Source organism: Callithrix jacchus, chromosome 12 (assembly GCF_049354715.1).
Source record: "Callithrix jacchus isolate 240 chromosome 12, calJac240_pri, whole genome shotgun sequence".
Taxonomy (NCBI): domain Eukaryota; kingdom Metazoa; phylum Chordata; class Mammalia; order Primates; family Cebidae; genus Callithrix; species Callithrix jacchus.
In genome coordinates this window covers 41816211-41833124 of record NC_133513.1, presented here as the reverse complement: position 1 = coordinate 41833124, position 16914 = coordinate 41816211, and the positions used below count along the sequence as shown (strand labels likewise).

The 16914-nt window shown below is 44.0% G+C and overlaps 1 pseudogene across 1 annotated transcript; it reads left to right on the top strand.

Annotated features, from left to right (window-relative positions):
• The first annotated feature begins 485 nt into the window (after nucleotides 1-485).
• Nucleotides 486-15572, top strand: LOC144576548 (ribosome biogenesis protein BMS1 homolog; annotated as a pseudogene). The gene is made up of 7 exons (XR_013524837.1): nucleotides 486-1270; nucleotides 5107-5315; nucleotides 6214-6404; nucleotides 9797-12134; nucleotides 14102-14327; nucleotides 14608-15379; nucleotides 15471-15572. The product of XR_013524837.1 is annotated as a ribosome biogenesis protein BMS1 homolog (transcript).
• Nucleotides 15573-16914: the final 1342 nt, after the last annotated feature.

Genomic DNA, 16914 nt, shown 5'->3' with positions numbered 1-16914 from the left:
TGGCTCACTGCAACCTCTGCCTCCCAGGTCTTGAACTTGATTCTTGTGCCTTAGCTTCCCCAGTAGCTGGGATTACAGGTGTCCGTCACCACTCACAGTTAATTTTTTGGGTATTTTTAGTAGAGATGAGGTTTCGCCATGTTGTCCAGCCTGGTCTTGAACTCCTGTGGTCTCAAACTCGCTCGCCGCCCCTCATCCGCTGAGTCCACCCAACAGCTTCACCCTAGGCTTGTGGCTTCGGAAGCGGCGGGTTGGGTGGTGAGTACGACGGGGCACTGTCCCTTTGGAACCTGACCCCCAGCTCCGCTCTATAACCGGATTTCTGGAAGCCGCGACCTCGAAGCCACCAGCGCTTCTTCATCAGTGGCTGGGCCTGGGCTCCTGGAAGCCTCGCAGCCGCCGCTCCCGCCTGCAACGGACGCCTGAGCCTCCAGGGGGCAGCGCAGCGAGGCGGGGTCCCCTCCGGCATCCGTAGCAAGGAGGGCGGGAGGCTGCGGATCTGCGACTTCATGGGATGTCGGTGCCCTCCAGTGCAGGGAACAGAGGCAGCACTGGAAGTCGGTTTAATGCGCAGACCACGACCGGAGTGGCGCAGAACGCTTCTCCCAGCGTCCCGGGCTCCGCGAGCACAATTTCAAAACCAGCGATGAAATCTGAGTCCTGCCGGCGTAGAGCCTGGCCGCCTCGCTTCCCAGGGCGCCCCCGCCCCCGACTTCCAGGGCTCTGTGGGCCCTCAGCCGCAAGTGGTTCCGGGGTCTTCTGGCCCAGGCGGGAAGGGAGCTGGGCGCCCGGATGACACTGGCGTCGTTTCTCTGTCCCTGCCCTGTGGCCAGAGCCGCAGCCCTGCCCCTTCCCCACCAGGGCCACGCCTTCCTCCTCGCAGCCAGACAGGCCCGGCCCTGGCGGGAATCTCGCAGATCCGGGAAGCCAGGGCCACGCTGCGGTGGCGAGGCGGACCCGGTGCGTCCATGGGGTGACTGGAGGCCGCTGCATCCCGGACCCACGAACAAAGCTGGAGTTGCGGCTGCGGAGTTGGCTCTGGGATTTGCTTCATCTCTTGGCTCCGTAGCTGCAGCCGCCTCCCTGCCGGCAGCCCGCTAGTCCCAGAATCGCAGCCTGGGGCATCCCCTCCGAAATGGTGGCCAGGGCTGGCGGGGCATGTTCGATGCGGGACCCCCGAGCCAGACTGCATCCGCCACCAAGCAGGCGAGGAGCAGCGTGAACCTCTCCCCACCGAGTATGACGGGCCACCGCTCAGGAGCTATCCCAGGTGGGCACGGCCAGGGCAGGCTCAGCACTGCGCAGGGCGCCGGTTCAGTGAGCGCAGAGAGGGGCCTTCGGTTTATGCCAAATATGTGTCTTCAACCTTCTCCTCAAGCTCGTCTCATATGCTGGTTCCTGTCTCTAATGGTGCCTGGGAGCAGAGACTCCTAGGCAGTATTAGAGACAGGAACCAGCAAATGAGACGGCTTGTTCTCCCCAAGTTCAGCTGTGGGCTTCAGGGATCCGGGGAAAGTCTGGATAGACGAGGCCAGTTGCTACCCTCGTCTCCATTGTGACACTAGGAGGCAAGGGCAGCTAACCTGATAGCTGGTTTCATCTGGACTCCCCAAGGTGATGAAATGGGCAGTAAGGGGTGGGTTGGCAGCCGGGCTGGAATGGCACGGCCAGCTGCCCTGGGCATCATCTTCCCTGCCTGTTACCGCTGCTGTCTGCCTAAGTACCAAAGCAAAGTTACAGTGACAGGATCCAGAGGCAGGAGGCTCCAACTGGAGATGGCGCTGCTGTCACAGGCCACCGGACCAGCAATGTGACAGCTTCTCATGGGGGCGGACTCTGTCCCCAGTCCCTGCCCTGCTCTGGCTTGATCCTTGCTAGTGTCTATTTCTTTGCCTTGCCCTTATCTCAGCCTGGCTTCCTTTCCAGGATGTCAGCTCTGAGTGGCTCTTGGTACACGCCTGTCTCCATCTCTCCTTCCTCTTCCCCACTCCCTAAACTCAGGATCTAGCGTCCCAAGTAGCTGGGCTGGGGGTTAGATGGACTTCAAGGCATTTCCTCAGGTGTGAACGGGCGGAGGCCTGGGAAGGCAAAGCTGTGCAGGAAGAAAATGGCAACATGCTATGTTCCCTCAGGGAAAGCCCCTTTCCCAGGAGCAGGGAAGGCAAGGCAGTTTAGGCTGGGTCAGTTTGTCCCTGCCCTCAGTCTGTCGGTCCTGGCAATAGAGGGCCTTATTTTATTTATTTTTTCTTTGAGATAGTGTTTCGCTCTGTTGCCCAGGCTGCAGTGCAGTGACTCCACCTCAGCTCACTGCAACCTCCGCCTCCTCGGCTCAAGCGATCCTCCCCCTCAGCCTGCAGAGTAGCTGGGACCACAGGCACCCACTACACGACGCTGGCTAATTTTTTTTTCTTCTCGCAAGACCTGGGTCTCCCTATGTTGTCCAGGGTGGTCTTGAACTCCTATGCTCAAGCGATCCTCCCGCCTCGGTCTCCCAAAGTGTTGGGATTACACGCGTGAGTCACCGCGCCCGGCCAAAAGACGGCTTTAGGGCACCCCAGAAGGGAGTTGCTCCTCATCTGTCATCTTTAAAGAGGAGGAAGTGGACTCCCAGTCGAGCGATAATCCATTACTCCTGGGCATGGTGACTCCCGGGCAGCCAGGACCAAATATGTCTCCTTCCTTTGTACCGCACCTAGTGACACGGCGTCAGGTCGCACGGCCGCCCTGGCCTTCGGGGAGGACTCGGGCAAGCGTGGTGCAAGCTGCTGGGGAGTCCCACCGTGGGAGTTGAGGCCTCGGATTCCAAGGGTGGGGTGGGGAGGAACTGGCAGAGATGTGGATCTGTGGAACGCACTTCGAGGACGGCGCCTGCGCCCACACTCAGCTGTCCGCGAGTCTCTCTTCCGTTTCTCTTCTGAAAGTCGTCCCCCGGTCTTCTCTTTTTTCCCCTCTTCTTGTTTCCCTCTGGGAGTCTGCGCAACAGTGAATTACCGTTTCCGGTGGTTTCCATTCCGACCTGAGCAGTTCAAACTGTGAGCTGGGTCAGTGCTGTAGGCTGTGGTAGGTGGCGGTGGGGACCCTGCGTCTGAGGCACTGGGAGGATCGTGAATCTTGCGGGTGGGAAGGTCGTCCCCCGGTCATCCCAGTAATCTTTGCTCCCTAGGAAGGGCATATTTCGCATCTGCGGAAGGTGTCTTGCGTTGGGAGAATGACTGGACGCGGAGGGAAGGGAGCGGGGAGACTTCGTTTCCTGTAGACAGGGTCCCGGCAGATGACTTAGACCTGAGTTGAATCTGTTGACCCCAAATTGTGCTTTTCCCACCAAGAAGAAAGATAGGGAGAGAAACATTAGTACAAGTTCGGAACTAAAATATAGTAGAGAAGAAACATAATCTCTGAAATCACACAGCTGTTCCGTTTCCAAAGTGTTCCTAGTGCCCAGCTCTCCTAACTCCTGGCCAGTGTTCCTTGACCTTCTGGTGATAAAGACTTTCTGGGCCGGGCTTGGTGGCTCATGCCTGTAATCCCAGCACTTTGGGAGGCCGAGGGGGGTACGAGGTCAACAGGTTGAGACCATCCTGGCCAATTTAGTGAAACCTGTCTCCACTAAAAATACAAAAAAAATAGCGGGCATGGTAGCACGCCCCTGTAGTCCCAGCTACTCAGGAGGCTGAGGCAGGAGAATCGCTTGAACCCGGGGGTTGGAAGTTGCAGTGAGCCGAGCTCGTGACAACTACACTCCACCCTGGTGGCAGAGAGAGACTTCGTCTCAAAAAAAAAAAAAAAAAAAAAAAAAAGGCTTTCTTTTTCCACTGGTGTGTGTGTGTCTGTGGGAAGCGCTGACCTCTGTGCTCCAGTGCAGTCTTGCAGTGTAGCCCTTATTGCATGGCATGGAAGATACAGGTTTGGATTTCCCTCTGCAAGTCAGACAGTGCCTAGCACATCATAGACAGACACAAATATTTATTAAACAGAATTAATGCATTATCTTAATTGAATGAAATGATACCCTGCCCCGCTTTTTAAAAATCAAGCTGTCAGATTTTATGTGCCCCAATTTCCTATAAACCTCACTAATTCAGTGATTACCAATTTATTGGCCACAGATTGCCAGGTAGCTCAAAAATTACTAGAAGGTTCTCTCTTAAGTCCATGGGGTCTCCAGGCATCATCTAGAACCAGTCATTTCTCACACAGAGATGCTGCTGTTTTTCAAATGTATGTAGATGAGTTGTGCTTTAGGAGTTTTTACAGTCAACAGGTACTAAAAGTAATACTACGATCGTATTGGAAGTCCATAAAAACGTTTTACATTTTTTATTGAAATTTAAGTTTAAGTTAGGAAATCACTTCATTAGTCCAGTTGATGTCTAGGTCTGAGCTGTCCAGTATGGTAGCCACAAGTGACTATTTAGAGTTAGAATGAAATTAATTAAAAATTCATTTTTTTATTTGCCCTGAGTACATTTTAAGTAACCGCATGTGGCTAATGGCTAAATGGCTGAAAGGTACAGCTGTAGAATATTTCCATCCTTGCAGAAATAGATACTGCTGGTGTTGACCCTTAGGATGAATAAAAAGTAACTTAACCATAAAATATAACGTTAGCAGAGGTAACTCATCTAGTTTATAGCATGACAGAGAGAAATGAAATTGGGGATGGTTAAGCAGTTTCTACTCTTGTTCAATGGACAAATACATTATCTCTTCATAAAGAAATCAATGAAATTGGCCGGGTGCGGTGGCTCACGCCTATAATCCCAGCGCTTTGGGAGGCTGAGGCGGGTGGATCACGAGGTCAAGAGATCAAGACCATCCTGGTCAACAAGGTGAAACCCCATCTCTACTAAAAATACAAAAATTAGCTGGGCATGGTGGTGCACGCCTATAGTCCCAGCTACTTGGGAGGCTGAGGCCGGAGAATTGCTTGAACCCAGAAGGCTGAGGTTGTGGTGAGCCAAGATCACGCCGTTGCACTCCAGTCTGGGTAACAACAGCGAAATTCTGTCTAAAAAATAATAAATAAATGAAATTTACTGTTTTTCCCTGGGTATTGCCTGGATTGTAAAATGCTTTTCCCAGTCCTTACCCCAACCTTCCTTGTAGGTTAGAGTTACTTGTTATTGGTAAATAGCCACTATGGAGGCTAAGGACCAGAAGAAACACAGAAAGAAAAGCAGTGGGCCCAAAGCTGAAAAGAAAAAGAAGCGGCATCTGCGGGATATCCAACTAGGAGAAGAACAAGATGCCCGGAAGAGAAATCCCAAAGCTTTTGCAGTTCAGTCTACTGTGCGGATGGCTTGATCCTTTCACTGGTATGTTTAGCTGCAGTCTGGTGGTTCTTCCACTGATTCTTTTTAAATAGAAGGAGCCTCTCACAGGTGACATTTTGATTCATGAGTCTAGTCCAGCTCCAAAGGACATAGAGATGTATGCTGTGTGGCTTTCACTAAAACGTGGGAAACTTTCCCCGTAGAAGCTGCCTTGCCTTCAGCATCTGCACACTGGTTGGTGTTTCTTGCTCAAGATAAAAGAATTCATAGAATCTGTTTATTCCTAAGATTTAAACTGTTTCTATGGTGATAAGTGTGCTTTTTTTCTCTAGATACGTTTTACATAGTTGTAACATAAAATACAAAAATTACAATATTTAATACTAACATAGCTTTATTTAGTGAGTCCTTGTGATATGCCTCACAGTGTACTTTAAACGTTTTTCAACTAAATGCTTCCAGCAGCCTTGCCAGAGTAGGAATCATTCTTGCCCTCATTTTATGGATAAGAAAACTGAGGTCAAGAAAACAAGTTACCTCCAATCATATAACCAGTAAGTAGGAGAGTCAGATTTACTCTACAGCTTCTGGTCTTGTCCGTTATGATGCACTGCCTTGGTAGTTACCTTTTGGTTTTTTTTTAAAAAACTATTAAAATCGCTTATAAAACAGTCAGATTTAAGGAGTATTTAATTTTCAATTCTCTATACTATTGAAGTCATCTTGTTACATCTTATTGAACAGCAATTATTTAGATGGGGACCGGAAGTTATCAAGCTAATAATTGACAAGTTAATATATTTATATAATGTCTGTTGTACTCTCTAATTAATATATTAAAGTACTCTATAAGTATACTAAAAAAAAGTCTACTTATATGGTTGATACCTTTTATTCTATTTTGAAAGTAAGTTTACTTTTTTTTTTTTTTCATGAATAGGACTCAGGATTTGAAGACAAAAGAAGCATCATATTCCAGTGGTTGATCGAACTCCTCTAGAGCCCCCACCAATAGTGGTGATGGTGATGGGGCCTCCAAAAGTTGGAAAGAGCACTTTGATACAGTGGCTCATCGGAAGTTCACCCGGCAGAAGTTGACCGAGATCTGAGGCCCTGTGACAGTCGTGTCAGGTAGGAGATGCTGCCACAGACACAGTTGGCGTGGCTGTTGTCATCTGAGGGACATGCTTGTATTTGTTGTTTTCTTGAGTGGAATATGTTAAATATTGTCATATCATGCTGCCTCTCTTTTGCTTTCACTAAGTTGGGTATGGCTTCAAAACCGGATAAGTTTCCAGAGATAAGGATGTGATAAATATCTTATCCTAACTGCTCTATGGCTTTGCCAAGTATGTTCCTTGGAAGGGCCTAGCAGGCCTGGTCACCATGAAGACATCGTTTAATAGATAGCACGCACCTCCTATGTGCCACGCTTGCCGTGATGAAACCACATTCTGGTGGAAGTGAGAGTTTTCTCTTTTTCCTATGAGAATTTGCGTTGGAAGATGGTGACCTTTCCAAGTTTGAGGGAAAATGAAACAAGCTTCCAGTGGTAGAATGGCAATGTACAATCTGAAATCTCTTGTTATTGCAATAATATAGTTGGATTGGGCTTTTCTTTATCTTTGGAGCATCCATATTTTCTTTTCCTTTTTTTGAGACAGAGTCCTACTCTATGGCACAGACTGGAGTGCAGTGGTGTGATTACAGCCCACTGCAGCCTCAACCGCCTAGGCTCAGGCAGTCCTGCCTCCTGAGTTGTGTACGTCACCACGCCTGGCTAGTTTTTCTTCCTTTCCCCGTCACCTGGTAGAGATGGGGTTTCCCCATGTGTCCCAGGCTGGTCTCAAAACTCCTGGGCTCAAGGGATCCGCCTGCATTGGCCTCCCAAGGTGCTGGGACTACAAGGATGAGCCATTGTGCCCAACCCATATTTTTTTGACTGTTTCCTTTTACCTTAATTTAGAAATAATTATTGTTATGAATATTCTGTTGTATCATGTTTGAGGATATTTTTGGCTATAGTAGGAATACAGGAAGTTTTGTCAGAGGCAAAGACTTTGGCCTGCAGCTGAACGGCAGGATCGTGGTTATCACGGAGTCTGTCCAGTCAGGGTTTTCTCTATATGAGCACTTTTATTCACCTGGGTAGACTTTTGATATTATTTCAATTTAGAGCACTGCAAGAAAAACAGGATGGAATTTATTTTATGTTACTAGCTTTTGCCTATAAAAATGAACTTCTGGTACACTCCAGTAAACGTATATGGTGTTTAGTGGATACAATTAAAAAAATGAAAATGAGATTTGATGGTTAGGGTTTCTCCAGGGTCTTTTTAAAGTAAAATTTTCATCTTTTCACTTGTAGGTGAAAAGCGCAGACTCACCATTATTGAATGTGGGTGTGACATTAACATGATGATTGATCTGGCTAAAGTAGCAGATCTGGTAACTTAGCAGGGGCAGCCTGGGGTGCTGATGGAGACTTACAGCATGTGATAGGTTATTTACCCCATGATAAAGGGAAGAGTATTTTATGATTATTAAAGGAATCATGGTCATCATGAGGGATACAGTACATGTGATTGAATTGATGATAATGGTAATAGTAGTAAATGTTGTTACATTAATAATAAAAATGGAATGTATACAATGAAATACATTCCAAAATCTAAAAGCAAATCACAGGATGGAGAAAACCTTTAACGAACACAGCTAATAAGAAGTCATTAACATGCATATGTATATGTGTACAAAATGTATCATAGTAAGTATCGTTTCTTCTTGGACCCTTCCTGGCACTGTGCTAACTGCTTTCTACAAATTTAGCTTACATGAACCCTTGAGGTGAGTTCCGTATTATCTGTAATTTACATATGTTCCTAATGGTCCCAGAACCTTCATCCTTAATGTGAAAGTACATGAATTGCCCTGAAGAAGTGATCAGAGTTTATCAATAGAAAATCTAGACAGTACTGAGTGTATGTAAAATACACATGCACTTTTGATTATGGAAATAGTAATGTTCACTGTTTCTGATACTCTATTAACTTTTAAATTAGCAAAAATAAAATATAAGTTAGAAAAAAAATAAGCCATATTGATGAGGAAGTGTGGGTTGACAAATGCCTTGGGAGTTTCATTTTTATTTAGTTTTTACTAGAGAGCCATTTTGCGGCAATGAGCTACAAATTTGGCCCACGAAGACTCCTAAAATATAAAGTAAAAAGTAATACAGATTTTAAAGTTGTGCCATTGTAATGTTAGGAAGCTAAATAACATTTAAATTTTGAACATGTAATGCTACTATGAATACAAATAAGTGTCATTGTTAATGTGGTGTAAGCTTACTAAATCTTGTGTACTTGAAATGATTTAAATAGTTTATAGAAGTCATTTGTCTCTTATTTAAAACATAGCAAGTTTCTAATTTTGAAGGTGTACATTTTAAGAGATGCTGTTACATTTAAAAATTTTTAATTATGGATGCATAATAGTTGTACATAAGGAAGATTTTGATTTCATTCTTTTAGTTATTCTGAATTATATAATAATTTATAGTCACCCTATTGTGCTCTTGGACATGATAATTTATTCCATTTACTGTATTTTTGTACCTGTTAACCTGTCCCTCTTTGTTCCTCCCTCCCTGCTGCCCTTCCCAGTCTCTTAGCCATCACAGAGAGAGATGCCTATTATATAAATCATTTTAAGATTTTCAAAAGGAAGACACATATTTGGTAAAGTACTCTAACTGTAATGCAGGATACACACAATGTGCGTCTTCTTTTTCCCTGCTCTAACTGCTGGTCTCTCAGATCCCTGCAGAACAGTATCCTTCTGGATGCATATAAACACACTTGCCACCCTTTAGAAACACAAATGGTAGCTTATTTTATACAGTTTTGTGCTTTGCTTTTTTCGTGTAATACATCTTGGAGGTATATAATCAGTAAGTACTGTAGTTCTGCCTCCTTTTTAATCCATCCTATGGATTCACCATAATTTATTTAGCCTAGCTCTTGTTGATTGCTCTGCTCTGGGTTGTCAAAGCCTCCTGAGAATGCAGAGGCACACAAAATATGTGGATTTAGGTGTGTAGGTGCGTGTGTGGATTAGGGGTGTAACACTGGCTTAGATGACAAAGATTGGCAGCTGAGGGAGTTTGCTCCCTGTTCTTCTGACCCTACAAACAGCTGCTTGCCCCTTGGCACTCTGTGTCATCAGATGTGGTGTGAAGATATTCCACCTGTCCTTTGAGCTGGTCCAGAACCATTTCTGTGCTCAGAAGCCTCACCTCCGTCTCCTCACCATTCTTAGATGGATACCTCTGCTCAGCTGCAGAGCAGTCTGCCTCTGTGGGGTTCTAAGTCCTGAAAGAAGCCAGCGAGGCTCTGGAAGCCTCAGGACTTTGCTGGAAGCCTCCCTTCTTAGGATTGCTTCTTGTTTAGAGCTTTTATTTTGCTGCAGTATTGACAAGAATTTAACTGAAATATAATTTTTAGTTTTCCCTTAATGTCTAGGGTGCCAAGCTGTTCTACCTTTCTGGAGTGGTGCATGGAGAATATCAAAATGAGGAAATTGATGATCTGGGCCATTTTATTACAGTTATGAAGTTTAGGCCTCTCACATGGCAAACTTCTCACCCTTATGTCCTTGTAGACAGGTAAATAGTGATTGTAAACTTTTTCTTCATCGGTCATATATTTCAAAGCTAAAAAGGCTAGAAAAAGAACAGTGATAGAATTTATTTTTTGCCTATTTGAATAGTGGGGGTAGAAGTGTAGTTGAAGGAAAATGTCTATTGCTCCAAGATGCTGTGCCTTTGGGAGTAAATTAATTATGAGGTATTTAGGAAAATGGGAGGACTTGGAAGCACTTAAGGCTACAGGATGTGGCCCCGTCTTGTATTCAGCATCAGTTTTCAGTGATGCTGCCTTGTGTCCATGTGCTTGAGTTCTTCATGTGTCCCTTCAGTTTCCTTCCTTTGTGCTCTTCCTCATGTGGTTTTCTCAGCCTGGATTACCCTTTTCCACCTGCCAGAATCCACATCACAGTAAAAATCCCAGAGTACAGGCTTGCCCTCTTCCATAAAGCGATTTTCTGAATATGTTTTTCAATCTTCCCTGACCGCAGGTGGATATCATGTCCCTGTCTGGTGTCTTATGGAATGAATGTCACTTTCAGCCTACAGTGGTATTTCTGCCCCTTTTCCTCTGGTGGATGGTGAATGGTGCTTCCTTATTTCTGTATTTTCTAGTTTTCTGAACGACATGCTTAGTGGACAAGAGTGTGGTGAGTCATTGACACATGAAAGGAGGTATAGGAACTTTTGACATTCATTTCTGCTGTATGACTGAATTTATTTTTCTAGGGTGGAAGATTTGACAAACCAAGAGGATATACAAACAAACATCAAATGTGACCAGAAGGTGTCACTTTATGGTAAAGATGAGCACACTTAAAAAATAAAAGCCAGATTCACATGCCAGGTATTGTCTTGTTATTAGAACATGTTAGAATTACACATAGGATTCTTGGGATGGCTTGATTTCTCAGGAAAACTGAAATATGACCAAACAAGGGAAGATGGCCTTGCTGGAGGTTTTAAAAGTAACCCAGCGATGTGGAGGCCTGCAACGTGTTATCAAATCCATCTTCTCCTGTAGCTAGAGGGACACTGTTCCGGTTTGGTGCAGTGCCCTTCTTTAGTGAAATGTTTTAAGCCCTTGGACTGTGGATCATTTTTACCCCCACAGTCAACAGTAGATACTGACTTCTTGTCAGTGGAAGCTGCCTTTTTAAAAGGGGCCTGTCTTCTAGGGATAGGAGACTTCGCCGTGAGTGATGTCAGTTTCCTCCCAGACCCTTGTGTCTTCCTGAACAACAGAAGAAGTTCTGTTTAAATGAGAAGGAGAAACTGGTTTATGCATCTCTTTCTGGAGTTGGGGGTGTGCTGTATGACAAAGACCTCGTCTATGTTGACCTTGGTGGCAGCCACAGTTTTGGGGCATCAGTGAGACAGGATTCATTGCTCTGAACTCTCATTCTTCTTTCTGAATCTATTTTTTAATCACAAAAAGTAATGTACTCAGCTTTTATTTGTTGAAGACTTTTCTCTTGTACTTATAATAAAGGCCCAAATGCATATTGTAAATCTATAGAATTAAAAGAATACTTTTTTTTTCATTGTACCAGGCAGAAGAGTCCAGTCCTCCATGCCTCCTTGATCCATGGCCCCACTACGAACACTGCTGCCAGTGTGGCGCCTGCACGGCCCCTTTCCCATTTCTACAAAATCAGTGTGCTTTCCAGATCTCTTTGGTCTTTTTCTTTTTCTCATTCACAGTGGGCTCCTTTTCTGTATTTTAAAGTGGGTTTCAAATGTTTATTTGTGAGTTCTGAAGTTGAATTGTATTGGGTTAAAATGAGGGTTACTTTAAAATGTTAGAAAAGCTAGCATTGTTGTACCATTGGAACTGAGGTTTTTCTAGCTAGGTGTTTAGAGTATCAGGTTATATACTCCCAGAACATTGGAAAAGTTTAATGGAGATGGGGATCTATTTCAAGCTTTGTTGTGAAGATTTTCTTCTATGCTTTTTGAGACATTAAGAAAGGTTCTCAGGAAATGTGTCTAAGATACTTTTGAGAAACTGAGTGAAACCAGTGTCTCTCCAGGATCTTTGTGCTTTCCTCACATACCCTTTCTTGGCGGTCTTGACAGGATGAGGTGGGGTCCACTCATGAGCTGGTCCAGAGTCTCGTCTCCACTCACTCCATTGATACCAAGATGGCTTCAAGTCGAGTGACGCTGTTTTCTGATTCCAAGCCACTTGGGTCAGAGGATATAGATAATCAAGGGTAAGTGCTTTTTTTCTACTTTTAATAAAAAGGTATATTACAGAAGATGTGTAATTCTGTGATCAGAACACATTTTGGTGGGATTCATTCTAGGTTGATTTGTTTTTCTTTGTGTGTGCATGTGTCTGTTGGCTCTTCACTTACCTGACGTTACAAGAAAGTATTTACTTGAAATAAAATACAGGATGCATTTTTCAACAGTCCTCAAATATTCCTTAAATACCATGCCATTTTCCGTAGGTTGCTTTTTGTTTTTTAAGGGACTTGAGGCCACTTGGCTTTCTTTTGGTGGCCAAAACACTAGAGCAGAGCCAGAGAATTTCTGGCTGTCCAGAAGCCACGTGCCTTGGCTCTGAAAGTTTTATTTAGATTATGTTGTACTGTCTCCCATGGGTAGGTTTCCATTGATGTGTGGCTTATGTGAATTCTTTTTCAGTCTGGGTTGGAAATTTGTATGCCTTTATACACAGTGGATGTTTGCAAAACCTTGGTTTTGTTGTATGGATTTATGACTCCCAGTAAAATGTATCTGAAAATTTTGAGATTATTCAGTATGTAATTTGTTACACTGTGCATAAACTACCTAGCACAGTGCCTGACAGATACGAAGTGTTTGCTGAAAGATCACTCTTTTATAATGAGTGTTATGAGCTGTTTTCATTTTTGCATATCCTTCTAGTCATACTTGTCTACAAGAATACTGCCTTCTAATATAGTTACAGTTTAAATACATAATTTTATTTCTATATTCTGAGCATTTTCTTTTCTATACAGTCTTTATGTCATTATTTTGTTATTGGTGTATTCTTTTTGTTTGTTTTTGAGACAAGGTCTCACTTTGTCTCCCAGGCTGGAGTGCAGTGGCATGATCTTGGCTCACCGCAGCATTGAACTCCCAGGCTGAAGTGATCCTCTCACTTCAGCCCCCCAAGTAGCTGGGACTGCAGGAGTGTGGGAGCTTTCAGCCTGTCTCCTCTGTCCTTTCAACCACTCCTGGCTAAATTTTTTTTAACTATTTTCTAGAGATGAGGTATCACTATGTGGCCCAGGCTGGTCTAGAACTCCTGGGCCCAAGGAATCCTCCTGTGTTGGCCTCCCAAAATCCTTGGATTAGCCTTGCCTGTTATTGCTGTATTCTAACTTACCCATCTCTTATGGTATGATTTTTAGTTGTTCCTAATTTACGTTTTTATAATTTTATGTATTGTGCTATGTTAAACAGCTTGATGGAACAGTTGTGTTTCATCCTGTGATTTTAGCCTCCTGATGATTCTTCGTTATTAGTTATGGCACTGGTGACTTAAAATAGATGTTCTTCCTCTGTTAGTCCTTCTACATTTGTTAGCTGGCATTTTTAACAAAGAACTTTCACTCCTCCTCTTTATTTCAGTATCACTGGTGACTAATGCACTTGTGTTTTATTCCATGGGTTATTTTCTATCACTATCATTATTCTTTCTGATGCCTATGCTGTCCCAGATTCGGCTGTGGGAGCCTATGTCCTTTCACCTGTCTATGTTAGTCTTTGAGCATTTCTTACTTTCTGACAGAACAAGAGGTTCCAGGCTCATTTGATCTTCTTTCTACTTTGGGCCTGGAATTAGCCATTTCCCTTAAGGATCATGCGTTTTTAGCTTAGAAATTGATGAGGTTTCCAAAAGATCTACAAAACACACTAATTTCCTTTTTGAGCAATTGTTTTCTAAAATTAGATTAATCTTTTTAAAGGGTTATTTATTTATTCTCTCTATATATTTTTTGAAGTGTGGTATTAGGGAACCATGCCTGAGTTTGCCTATTAACTCTTCCAGTGTTTATCAGATCATTTTTTACCTCTGCTATGTCATCCTAAACAATTCTTTGACATTTTCTATTTCTTTGTATTTTCATTGACTATATTGTCATTTCTAGATTTGCTGATGAACCTGCAAATTGAATTCTTTTGCATTTCCTTGGCAATAATATAGGCCATCGATGCCAAAGGAAGAAAAACAAATGGACTTGAAACTGATTGAATGCGTTAGAAAGCCATTTTTGGAAAAATGTGGCACATATACACCATGGAATATTATGCAGCAATCAGAAATGATGAGTTTATGTCGTTTGTAGGGACATGGATGAATCTGGAAAACATCATCCTCAGCAAACTGACACAAGAACAGAAAATGAAACACCGCATATTCTCACTCATAGGTGGGTGATGAAAAATGAGAACACATGGACACAGAAAGGGGAGTACTAAACAGTGGGGTCTATTGGGGGGAAAAGGGGAGGGCCAGTGGGAGGGGGAGGTGGGGAGGGATAGCCTGGGGAGAAATGCCAAATGTGGGTGAAGGGGAGAAGAAAAGCAAAGCACACTGCCATGTGTGTACCTACGCAACTGTCTTGCATGCTCTGCTCATGTACCCCAAAACCTATAATCCAATAAAAAAAAAAAAAAAAAAAAAAAAAAGAAAGAAAGCCATTTTTGCAGATGAAGATGGATCTGGAGATAGTGATGATGAAGAAGAAATTTCTGAAGATGACAAATTGGAAACCGTCTCTAGTGATGAGGAAGCAGAAGAGGAGGAAAATGCTGAGGTGACTGATCAGTATATGACTGCTAAGGGCATCAAACGAGGGAAACTTGAGGAGTTGGAAGAAGACAGTGAAGTAGATTTGCCAGCATTTGCTGACCAAGATGATGAGCTTGAGGGGAGCTAAAGAGAAGGGGAAGTGGAATAAGCTGGGGAAAGCAGTGAGGAAGAGGACTGCACTGCAGGAGAGAGGGGCATTTCAGGATCAAAGACTGTTGGAGAAGGTAGTAAAGCAGAGCTGTCACCAGCTAATCCCCGGAGTGACCCTATAAATCTGGAGAAGTCTTTGCCGATGAAGAAAGCAGCCCTCACCTCTTAGTTTCTGGGCACTGCACAGCTGATGAGCCATTTTCATCTGAAGATGAATCTGAAGAAAGCTCTTCACTCAGTGCAGAGGAAGAGGACTTGGAAAATGAGGACACTTTTAGGAAAAAGGTTTCAGAGCCTTCTCAAGTGAGCAGTGGTCAGGAACTGGGGTGAAGAAACTTAATTGATGAGACCAGTGATATAGAAGATTTCTCAAAGAAGAAGATTGCAAGGAAGAGAAGAGCGATTCCACAGAAGCCTCAAGTAAGCTTCAATTTAGTTGGTTGCTGCTATGAACTTGACTCTAGAAATGGTACCCAAAGGACTGTCTACATTTGGGGGTCTGTTGATTTTGAGATTTTGGTAAGTGTTGAAATGCTGCATTGTGGATGGATCTCAGGGGAGGGGAGACACGTAAACAAGTCTAACTGGAGGTTGGCATTCATCATTTCAGGTGCCCTCAAGTGGAAGGAAGACCTTTCCAGAAAGGCAGCTGAGGCCTTTCTGAGGCAGCAACAAGCATCTCCGAACCTCCCAAAGCTTATTTATGGGACAGGTAAAGAATTCTGGTTCAGAGCTGGAAATGTTTCAGTTTCTCTGATTATTTTCTGAAAAGGAGATAGGGAATTGGTTGCAGTATTGGGCTGGTATTGTTGACATCCATCATTGCTGGCCATCACATTTTCTGTTTGGCAGATGTCTTTAATCATCAGCTTACGAGGACCACACATTGGTCTTGTGAAATACCCTTATGGGTTTGCTGTAAAACTCAATGCAAGTCGTGTTTGTTGCGTCATGTCATGTCCACTTTTAAAAAGACATTTATGAGAAATTTTTTGTAGAATTTAGTGCCAGAAAAATCTTTAAAAGTATGTATTTGTTCCTTTCTGAGAATGAGAACCCTGTATAACACATTTTGTTCTCCCTTTTGCCCTGGTCCTCTGATTTTATGCTTTGTTAAACATACCTATATGTTCTTTGTGGTAGAATTAATGCCAAAATAAACATAGAGTGGTGAACTTTACATTGTGTTCCCTGGTTACTGCACGATGAGATCAAGGCCACATGGTGAGACACTTGGGCTTGGCACACTGAATTGGGAGGGTTGTTGTGTACTGATTTTCATTCAGCTTTTGTCTAGGTACTCTCAGTGATGAGAGGCTCAGCACTCTTTAGAGCTCTTCTTTAATAATTGAAAGCTCTGGTTTTAAATGCCCCTTCCCTCCTTGACCCCTAATATTCTAAGTCCTCCTCAACTGCTTAGCTGCTGCCGTGCAGGACTGCAGGAGCCCCCACACATGTAGAGCAATAGCTTCCTGGCCTCTCTTTACCTGTGGCTGATCTGCCCTCTCAGTGCCTGACTCATATGTGGCCATTGCCATACCTATCACAGACAGAGGCCTTTGGTTCCTGAGTTGGAAGAATCATGGCCTAACTGGTTGAAAACAATGAGTCCTCTAGGGCTGTAGGTTTTGTTCTCACTTTTCTGCCATGGTGTTCTCTTTAGTGACAAAAGATAATAAAGAAGATTATGATACCTGAGAAGAGCTTGGAGGGTTGTTTTGTGTCAGCCGGCCTGACAGAGAGTGTAAGCACAAGGCTGACTCTTCGGACTGCTTTTGATTTCTTGTGGAGGTGCCCCATGACTGGGATGTAGAGGAGGTAAGGCTGGGTAATATGTTTGATTTATTAGAGAGTTGTTCTAGAATAAGATTATCTGATGTCAATATTCCTTACCCGTTGTTGGTTTCTTATTTTTATTGGATGACAGGTCATCCTCCCAGATACTGTGGTGGGCACTCCATGCATTCTAAGCAATAACACATTCTGAGTTTAGTTAGTCCATTGCACAGCCCACAGAGGACAGGTTCAGCTTCCAGTGTGAATAGCAGTGCCAA